Here is a 10,562-nt window from a genome sequence, read left to right as displayed (position 1 = left end):
ACTCCATGCTTCCACCGCAGGGGGCATGGGTTTGATCCCTGGTTGTGGAACTAAGATTCCACATGCTGTGCAGCACGGTCAAAAAAAAAAAAAAAAAAAGAAAAGAAAAGAAAAAACTTACTACAAAGCTACAGCAATCAAAACAGTGTGGCACTGACATAAAGGCAGACATATAGACCAATGGAATAGAATTGAGGGTTCAGCAATAAACCCAACATCTATGGCCAACTGACTTTTGACAAGGGTGCCAAGGCCATTCAATGGGGGAAAGAAGAGTCTCTCTTTAACAAATTGTACTGGGACAACTGGATAACCTCATGCAAAAGAAGGAAGTTGTACCCTTACCTCACTCCTTATACAAAAATTAATTTAAACTGGATCAACAACCTAAATATAAATGCCAAACCTATTAAACTATTAGAAGAAAACACGGGTAGAATCTTTATGACCTCAGATTTGTCAATGGATTCTTAGACTTGACACTAAAAGCAGAAGCAACAAAAGGAAAAAATAAGTTGTTCTTCATCAAAATGAAAAACTTGTGATAGACACATACAAGCTGTACCTCTAAACCTGAGGTGAGTCAGCCAAGAGCTCTCATTAGGTATAGTCAGCTGAAAGTCTAAATATGAATAATGCTATTGGTTGTGCTATTTACAGAGAATTAGAGATTTATTTAAATTTTAAGCGGTTTCATGTGCCTCCCAAGAAGTTATCTGCTTTAGAAAAATCACATGTATTGAGCCTCTCATTTTGGCATAAAAAGAGAGACACACCACTTTTATTAATAGATAATTTCTCCCATTTCTGCTGAATAAATGTTGAATTGAAGGAACACCAAAGCATTTGCTTGCCTGGGATGCTTTCATGTCTTGGCCCTGTTCTAATAGGAGGGGCAAATGTGATGGGAGATGAGGAGGCTATTCTATTTGTCTGGGTAGGAGATGATGACAGTTTGCTCTGGGTGGAGTAGTGGAGATGGAGAGAATTGGATGTTTTTGAGAGTTATTTCAGTGAAGGAATCAAAAAGTTCTGGTGATAGATTGAATAGGTGCTGCCTTAATTATCTATACTGAGTAACACATTATCAGAAACTTAGCGACCTAAAATAACATCCATTTACTAGCTCACAGTTTCTATAGGTCAGAAGTCCAGGCATAGCTTGACTGGATCCTCTGCTCAGGATCTCACCAGACTTCAATCCAAGTGCTGACTGGGCCTGTGAATCAGAGATTCAACTAGGAAAAGATCCACTTCCAAGCTCCCCCAGATTGTTGGCAGAATTCATCTCTTTGCAGCTGTAGCACTGAGCTCCCCATTTTCTTTCTGGCTGTCAGAGGGCCCCCCACACTTCCTTGACAAATATGACAGCTTAATTCTTTAAAGCCAACAAGGATGTCTCTCTCACCTCAGCCTGCAGGATGGAGTCTTATAATAATGGAAGTCCTATAATTATGGGAGTGACATCCTGTCACCCTCGCAATATAAGACAACCTGAACAAGAGGCTGACGTTCATCACCTTGGCCATATTCTACTGATTAGAAACATGTCACAGGTTCTGCCTTAAGGAGAAGGGATTATACAAAGGCATAACTCAGTGGAGGGGGGTTATCACTTTAGAGTGTGTCCCCCACGGGTAGGATAAGGGAAAGCAAAGTGTCAGCTCTAATATTCAGATTTCTGCCTTGAGCAGGTGGGTGGAAATTGTGCCATTTATTGAGATGAGAGCATGGGGGAGCATGTTGGTTGAGGGCAGATCTTGGGCTCAGTTGTTGACCTGTCAAGTTAAGATGCTCAAGGGCATGAAGGATGCCTATTCTGTTCTTCACTCTTTATCCAGTACCTAGTGTAGTTCCTGCCATATAGTAGGTGCTCAGTAGAATGAATGAATGGATGAACGAATGAGTCTGTGAGACATCCAAGTGGAGATAGTGATAAGCCAATATCTCTTGGAGGTCACTGGTGTTTGTACAATGATTAACACACTGCCTTGGATGAGACTGCCTAGGAAAGAGGGTAGAGGGAGGAGTACAAGGGTCTCAGGACTGAGTGCTGGGACCCCCAGTACTGAGAGGTCAGGCTGGAGAGGAAACACTGCCAAAGGATACCAAGAAAGGATGGGCACAAGAGTGTGGTGTCAAAGGCTCCTGAGAAGCCAAGACAGTACTGAGAGGTGTCCATGGGGAGAACTGGTTTTGGCGGAGTGGTGGCGCTAAGGAGTGGACAGGAGGTAAGGAAAGGGAGGGCAAGCCAACAATTCTTTCTAGAAGTCTGGCTGTAGGGGAGGAGAGATTGAATGATAACTGGAGAGAGATATCATCCACTATAGAGATCAGCCAGGTTCTGATGTTGAAGGAGGGCAGCTCAAGGCAGGTGCTGGGGCTAGACCAGCTCTCTTGGTCAGAGTGGTAGAGAACACCTTCTCTGCTGATCTCATGGTCTTGCTTTTTTTTTTTTTTTTCTTTTAAATTTATTTATTTATTTATTTATTGGCTGTGTTGGGTCTTCCTTGCTGCGTGTGGGCTTTTCTCTAGTTGCAGCGAGCAGGGGCTACTCTTTGTTGCGGTGCGTGGGCTTCTCACTGCGGTGGCTTCTCTTGTTGCAGAGCACGGACTCTAGGCGCACAAGCTTCAGTAGTTGCGGCATGTGGGCTCAGTAGTTGTGGCTCACGCGCTTTGTTGCTCCGCGGCATGTGGGATCTTCCCGGACCAGGGCTCGAACCCGTGTCCCCTGCATTGGCAGGCGGATTCTTAACCACTGCGCCACCAAGGAAGCCCCTGGTCTTTCTTTTATACTGCTTTCTCTATCGTGTTTTTTATTGTAGTCAAGCTAACACAATTCTTTAAGAATGTTAAGGATGGAAAATACACTCAAGAGGTCTCTTTCCTCCCCCCCCCTTTTTTCCTCCTCTTCCCTCCTTTTGTCCTCCTCCCAAATCATTCTGTCTAGAATGTATTTCCTTCCCTTCCTCCCTCCCTCCCTCCCTCCCTTCCCCCCTTCCTTCCTTCCTCCCTTCCTTCCTCCCTTCCTCCCTTCCTTCCTCCCTTCCTCCCTTCCTTCCTCCCTTCCTTCCTTCCTTCCTTCCTTCCTTCCTTCCTTCCTTCCATTAGTATGGAAGAGACTTGAGCAGTTTTCATTGAGGGCTAGTAGGTTGCAAAAGAGAAGAAGTTGAAGGTAAAGCAAAGATGGTAATTAATAGTGTGAGGCTTCTGAGAGAATGGTGGGGAGACGGACTGTAGGGCACAAACTGCCTTTGTGGTGACCGAGGGACGCAACTCTTCTGTGGCACAAGCAAGGAGGAAGGCGTGCGGTGGGCCCAGTGAGAGTATTGGTTTGGTGTCAGGAAGTAGAGGGAGGTTTCCAGGGCTTAGGTCCAAGTGTCTTTTGTGGCCACCCGCATCCGTGAGACACCACTTTTCATATAATAAACTTAATATTTGTTGAATAAAAGAATACGTGCAGAAATCCTTTAAAGGACAGCATAAATAGCATTTGTCTTCCTTGATTTTTCAAAATGAAATACTGATTGACTTTAGTTATCCTACAAATAATACATGCTCCTTATAAAAAATGTAAATAATATAGAAAATTTCCCTTGAAATTCTCCCCCACAGAGATAACAACTGTAAATGGTGAGCACCTACTTTGCCAGTGGGTTATATATTAAACAAAAGAGGATCACCTTATACGTGGAATTGGGTGAGCTGTTTTTCTCACTTTAACATTGTATCCTTTGTGTCAATACATAAAGACTGTCCTTATCTCTCATAACACCTGCTTGGTATCCACCTCTGAGTCTCATACATTTATTTAACAAAAACCCTTTGATAATCATGTAGGTTGTTGCTAATTTTTCAATACAGCTTTGCACACCTGCACCATTATTTTATTAAAATAAATTTAGAGGAGGGCAGCACATATGCACATTTCAAATTTTGATACCCATCTCCAAATTGCCCTCCAAAGGACTGTGCCAATTTAAGCTTCCATCAACAGGATGTCAGGTCGCCTGTTTCCACACACTCTTGCCAACAACTGGCTATTAGAAATCTTTTTAATCCTGTCCATCTAAGTGAAAAATGAATCTCATTTTAATTTGCTTGGATGTAATTATTAGTGAGGTTTGACATCTTGAATATGAATTTTGGCCATTAACAAGCCTTCTTTTATGGAGTGCTTCTTTGTGCCTTTTACTTCTTTTCTATTTGGCTTGCAATTTTCTTATTTCTAAATAATCCATAGTTTAATAACACTACTCTTTCTCCAGCATGTTGCAAATATTTTTTTCCATTTTGTTATTTGCCTTTTAGCTATGCTGTTGATTTGCCTTGCTATATAGAGATTTTTCATTTTCACATCAATTTTCTCAATTTTTTAAAAAAATGTTTTTTGCCACTGGCATAGTACTAAGAAAGCTGATTGTCACATCAAAATTATTGAAAAATTCTTCTGTTTTCTCTATTAGTTTGTAGTTTATCATTTTTTAGGTAAAATTTTATGTTTCTGCTTATTTTTAATTACAAGAGCAATATATGATTACATCCTAGTCACTTCCTTAGAAGTGATCACTGCTATTTGATTAAGGTCTGTGCTTTCAAACTCTTATATGTTCAGATGAAGATGCACACACATATTCAACATAAACGGCATCATTCTATATGTGTTATTTATAATTTGCTTTTTCATTGAACAGTGTTTAAATATTTCCTTGTCAGTACCTATGGATTGATTTCTTTCTTTTCTAACTGCTGAATGATAGTTTATTGTATGAATGTACCATAGATTGTGGTTTTTTTTTTTTTTTTTTAAATTTATTTATTTTTGGGTGTGTTGGGTCTTCGTTTCTGTGCGAGGGCTTTCTCTAGTTGCGGCGAGTGGGGGCCATTCTTCATCGCGGTGCGCGGTCCTCTCACTGTCACGGCCTCTCTTGATGCGGAGCACAGGCTCCAGATGCGCAGGCTCAGTAGTTGTGGCGCACGGGCTTAGTTGCTCCGCGGCATGTGGGATCTTCCCAGACCAGGGCTCGAACCCGTGTCCCCTGCACTGGCAGGCAGATTCTCAACCACTGCGCCACCAGGGAAGCCTAGATTGTGGTTTTAAAAAAAATATTTGTCTGCAATTCATCTGAATTTGTGTGTGTGTATGTGTTGTGTAGAGTGAGAGATATAATTTAATTTTTCCCAATAATTTTCCAACTATCTTAATACCATGTGTTGAATAACCCATCTTTCCTCTACTGACTCGAAATGTTACTTTATAGTTGAGTGAACACTAGATTGACAATGTTGGGAGATGGGCATAGCAAAGTGCTCAGGAGAATATGAAGGCTTTCCTCTTCTGCTGTACCAGCTGTACTAGCTGGCCTGGCATTCCTGTGTCTCCCCTGGCCATGTAGCTTGCTCTGAACAGACATAAAGGGCTGACCAATATTCCCTAGTTGTTTTATACCCATGTACAGAGAAATCTTAGCTTTGAAATGGGGCCATTTCTCCTTCTTCTCCTTCACTATCATCATCATCATCATCATCCTGTATAAGGTTGTGGTAGACCTGCCAACTATTTCCATCTCCCATGAGTTACTTGAGGAGTGTATGGCCTTATGCACCATGTGACTCAGGGGAAGACCCTCATCTGTAACATTCCCTCCTGGAAATCTGGAACAGGAATATCTAGTAAGGTGGCTTTGCTTTCGCAAAGTGCTCCACTGGTAAAAACGAGATGATTTGGGGTGGTACATGGTGAATCTGTTTTAATTTAATTTAAATTTAAAAATTATTCTTTTTTACTTACATTGTAAAGGATACAAATGAACAGCCAGACGAACAAGCAAGGTCTAGAAGTGTCCCGAGAGCAGGATCTTCCCTGTGGAGATGGGGTGTACCACCCTCGTGGCAGGTGAATGTACTCAGCAATCCAGAAACTGTTTTAATTTTAATTGTTACATTTGTTTATTTATTTTATTCTAATGGGTATTTTAAAAAATGACACACACGGGAGCACAAGGCTTAAAATAGGTATTTAATTTAACACAAGTGAATCAGTGTAAAGAACACTGTATTTGAGTGGACATGGCAAAATGCTACAGAAGGTTTGAGGATGATTGAAGTTTGGAAAATCCCAAATTAGATGGCAGTATTATCAGTCAAGAGTGCTCTCAGGGGAATTCCCTGGTGGTCCAGTGGTTAGGACTCTGGGCTTTCACTGCCGAGGGTAAGGTTCAATCCTTGGTTGGGGAACTAAGATCCCACAAGCCGTGCGGTGGCCAAAAAAAAAAGGAGTGCCCTCAGATGCAAGTAACAAAAACCTAACTCATAGTGGCTTAAAAGCATGGGGGTGAGGTTTTACAAAGAAGTTGGTTTTTGTCCTTGGTTTTTGGGTTTTGAGTTTTTGGGTTTTGTTATTTTACACATAATTTCCACTTGTTGGACAATGTTGGTTCAGGGGCTCAAAGATGTATGAGGGTGAAAGACCCCTCTGTGATTCTTTTGGCCTTTTCCTTGTGGTCCCATGATGGCTGCTGCTGCTCTGGCTATCACAACCAAAAGGAAGAGGTGGCACAAAGCAGTGTCTTTGCCTTTTGTCAGGAAAAGCAGGAGCTTTCCCAGAGTTCCCAGCAGTCTTCTCCTTAAGCCTCATTTGCCAGAACCATATACATGGCCACTGCTAGGTGTAAAGGAGGCTGGGAAAGTGGACCATAGATGGTTGCAATTGGCTTAGACCATCCTCGTCAAACTTAGGTCCTCTTAGTGAGGAAGGAAGGGGAACGGGTGGTGGGTAGACAACTGCAGTGTCTGCCATGTGGGGATGTGTGGACCTGCAGAGAGAAGCAGAGATGGGACACCATCTGCCCCAAAGAGATGCTACAGTGGAAGTAATGTCAGGCTCTCAGCTCCAATCCCTAAATGACCAACTGTACTTCATTTCCTGTTCTTGTGGTTGGCAAGATTGCCTGTTGTATGGGACTGAGTGAACTGATGAGGATGAGTATAATTTTTGTGACTTTCTGTTTGAATTAAAAAAAAAAAATCCCACAAGGACTCAGAGGCAAAGAATATACAAATCAATTTTCACTGCAAAGTAAAGGAGCTGTTACAGTACAGGATTACTGGACTGAATGTCAATATTATGACATAGTATGAGTGTGTTTCATGTTTGGTAATTGCAATCATTGTTGCTTTTGTTGTGGTCATCCATGTACAATGCTTGGTGTCAGTCTATTTATCTCTTGTAAAAATAAAATACAGTGTGTGTGTGTGGAAAAAAAAGAAAAGATTGCCTGTTGTATCATTTCCATAAACCATCCTTTGACTTGAGCTAGTGAGAGTGAGTTTTTATTCATTGTAGCCCCAAGCAGTTTTTTTTTTTTTTTACTGAAGTATAGTTAATTTACAATGTTGTGTTAGTTTCAAGTGTACAGCAAACTGACTCAGTTTCATATAGATATATATATTTTTTCTTTTCTATTATAGGTTATTATAAGATATTGAATATAGTTCCCCGTGCTCCAAGCAGAGTTTTTGACATGTGTTAAAGTGTGTTTTCTCATTTGTTCTTTACAGCAGTTACTAGAATCCTTATTTTACACGAGGAAAAAGAAGCTCTGAGGTTAACTTGCTCAACTTCATGTGACTTTAACTTAGGTTTTCTGACAACTAATATAGTCTTTATGCCATCTCTGTATTTTTTAGACGACCATCTTTAAAGGGGAAGTGTTTATTTCTTCACTAGCATCAAGAGGACAAAGGAATAAATACACGAGAGAGGGAGTTTCCTTGGGGGCTGGTCAATGTCACCCATCAGCTCTGTCCCTGGCTTAAATCAAAAGGCAGAAGGCAGCCTGACTCTGTCACGCATCTGGGTTTCGGAGACCTAGGGAATGTTTAGTTTTCTGCTTGTCTATTTCCAAACTTTATGCATGTAATTTATTGTCCTGATTACAATTTAACGTGGTTAGAGGATGTGAGACATCCAAGTTACAGATCTGTGTGAGAAGCACAAGAGAAATCAAGTGCATTTGGGAGATGTGGTTTTCCTCCCTTCTCACACCAGAGTCGCTCCGTGGGTGACCTCAACCAGCCATGATTTTAACCACCACCACGACAGTGCTGACTCTCAAGATCTTGATTCATCCTGGTCCAGCGGAAATCATTACCTCCTCTCCCTAAACTTGACGTTTTTCTTGCATGCCCTATCTTGGCAAATGGTAGAGCCATCTACACAGTCATGCCAGGACGTCATCTCCCCCACATGCAAACCCTTGCCGCATTATGTAGATTCTTTCCTCTAAATCACGCTGTAATACGCCCCCTCTTTCCTTCCCTGAATGCTTCAGTTCAGCCCTTCATTCCCTTTCAGAGGATGGTGGCTGCCATCTCCTGCATTTGGTGTTTTCCAAGTTCGTTGGAAAACCTGGGGTGCTTGCTAATCATCTAGATTCCCAGGCCCTTCTCCTAGACTCTGAGTCAATAGGCCTGGGGTAGGGCCCTGGAATCTGTATGCTTAACAAGCATCCCAGGCAATTTTTCCAAGCAATGGGCAGCACTGGTACCTCACTGGTCTCCCTGCCTCAGGTCTCTCCCTTGTCAATCTAGCCCTGCTCTGCTGCAGAAGTATCTTCCTAAAGTGTACCAGAGGCTTTTTTTGTGCTGCACAAAACTCAGACTCTGTAACTTTATAAACAGGGTGTGATTTAGTCAATGTACCAGAGGCTTTTTTTGTGCTGCACAAAACTCAGACTCTGTAACTTTATAAACAGGGTGTGATTTAGTCACTACCTCCCTCTCCAGTCTCATTTCCTGCCTTCCCTGGACTTTAATAATTCAAACTGTTCATCAGATTTGAGGATCCCATTGCTTTTTCACTGCTCAATGCCTTTGCCTATGTTGTTCTTTCTGCCTGGACAGTCCACCTTCCCCAGGTCTACCTGGAAAACTCCTATCCATCCTACAAGATCCAACTCAAGTGTTCCCTCTTCCCTGAAGCTTTCCTTGCCCCCTTTGGAGCTTGAGCATATGTTTATTATTGCAGCTGCCTCACTGAAGTCTCTGTGGCAGAGTCTCTGCTTAGCCCACAGGTACAGGTAGTATTTGTAGTTGTTGCAGGTGCTCGTTAAACAACTACTGAATAGATAGCTTTTTCTCTGTGAGAGGAAATTTAGTGAAAGCAAATAGGGCAATTTCCAGGAAAATAGTATTCCCACTCTTTCCCCTGTGAGTCTAAACTCTATAGAGTTTCTTACTGTGAAAAGCAGTCCTTATTCTATCTGTTTACATTTGCAAATTCAATACATTAAACTGTGTAATAACAGTCAACATTTACCTGGTGCCCATTGTGTGCTAGAAACTTTGCATTCACCACTTCACTTATCCTACAGATGAAAAAACTGAGGCTCAGAGGTGAATTAATTTGCCCAGGATCACAAAACTGGTAAGTGCTGGGATTGGTACAATGCTATTCTGCCTCTTCCAGAGATTTATGTAATAACCACTAGGATATGCCATATGTGTTTAGGATAAAACATCCCTGTATTGAGGGGTGCAGGTAATGTAAGTGAGTGAAGCAGTGTGGGCATGAGGCAATAAGGAGGGGTGTGGAGTGTGGCAAACTGGAGGGTGTACACTCTGCTTCAAGTAGTTAGCCAAGACTTAATGCCAGCTGATCTGCCTCCCCAGCATTTTTGTGAAAAATTTCTAACATGTAGCAAAGCTGAAAGAATTTTACAGTGTATGCCTATCTACCTAGTACCTAGATTCTACTATGAACATTTTACTTGCTTTATCTCATCTCTATCCATTTATTCATTAATCAATTTTATTTTTTCTAATGTAAATATTTCAAAGTAAATTGCACGCACGTCTCCCTAAATACACCAGTATGTACATTAACTAGAGATCAATATTTGTTTTTAGTTTTTAGATATAAAATTTATGTACAGTGAAATGCACAGACGTTCAGTGTATATTCACTAAGTTTTGACAAATACGTGCTCCTATCATCTAAATTTCCATTGAGAAATATCCCCCAATCTAGAAAACATCACCATCATTCCCAAAATAGCCTCACGTTCCTCCTAAGTTTGTCTCTGCTTCCATCCCCGTAAGGTAACAACTGTTTTGATTATTTTTCTTTCATAGATTAGTTTTGCCTGTTCTAGAACTTTATAAAAGCAGAATCATACAGTATATACTCTTTTGTGTAACACTTCTTTCACTCAGCATAAAGTTTTAAAGATACATCCATGTTGTTGAGTGTTATCAGCAGCTCTTTCCTTTCTGTTGCTGAGAAGTATTCCATTGTATTTGACTTATGAACATACCACAGTTTGTTTATCCATCTTCCTATGCATGGACACCTGGGCTGTTTCTAGTTTTTGGCTATTATGAATAAAGCTATTAATATTTTTGCACAAATGTGCAAAATACATGTGGACATGTATTTTCACTTCTCTGGGTATATTCTTAGGAGTGGAATTGCTGGGTCATAGAGGAGGAGTATGTTTAGTTTTATAAAAAAACTGCCAGACCTTTTACCAAAGTGGTTGCACCATTTTACAGTCCCATCA

The sequence above is a fragment of the Balaenoptera acutorostrata genome, chromosome 8, assembly GCF_949987535.1.
Source record: "Balaenoptera acutorostrata chromosome 8, mBalAcu1.1, whole genome shotgun sequence".
NCBI lineage: Eukaryota > Metazoa > Chordata > Mammalia > Artiodactyla > Balaenopteridae > Balaenoptera > Balaenoptera acutorostrata.
This window is presented reverse-complemented; position numbering follows the sequence as displayed.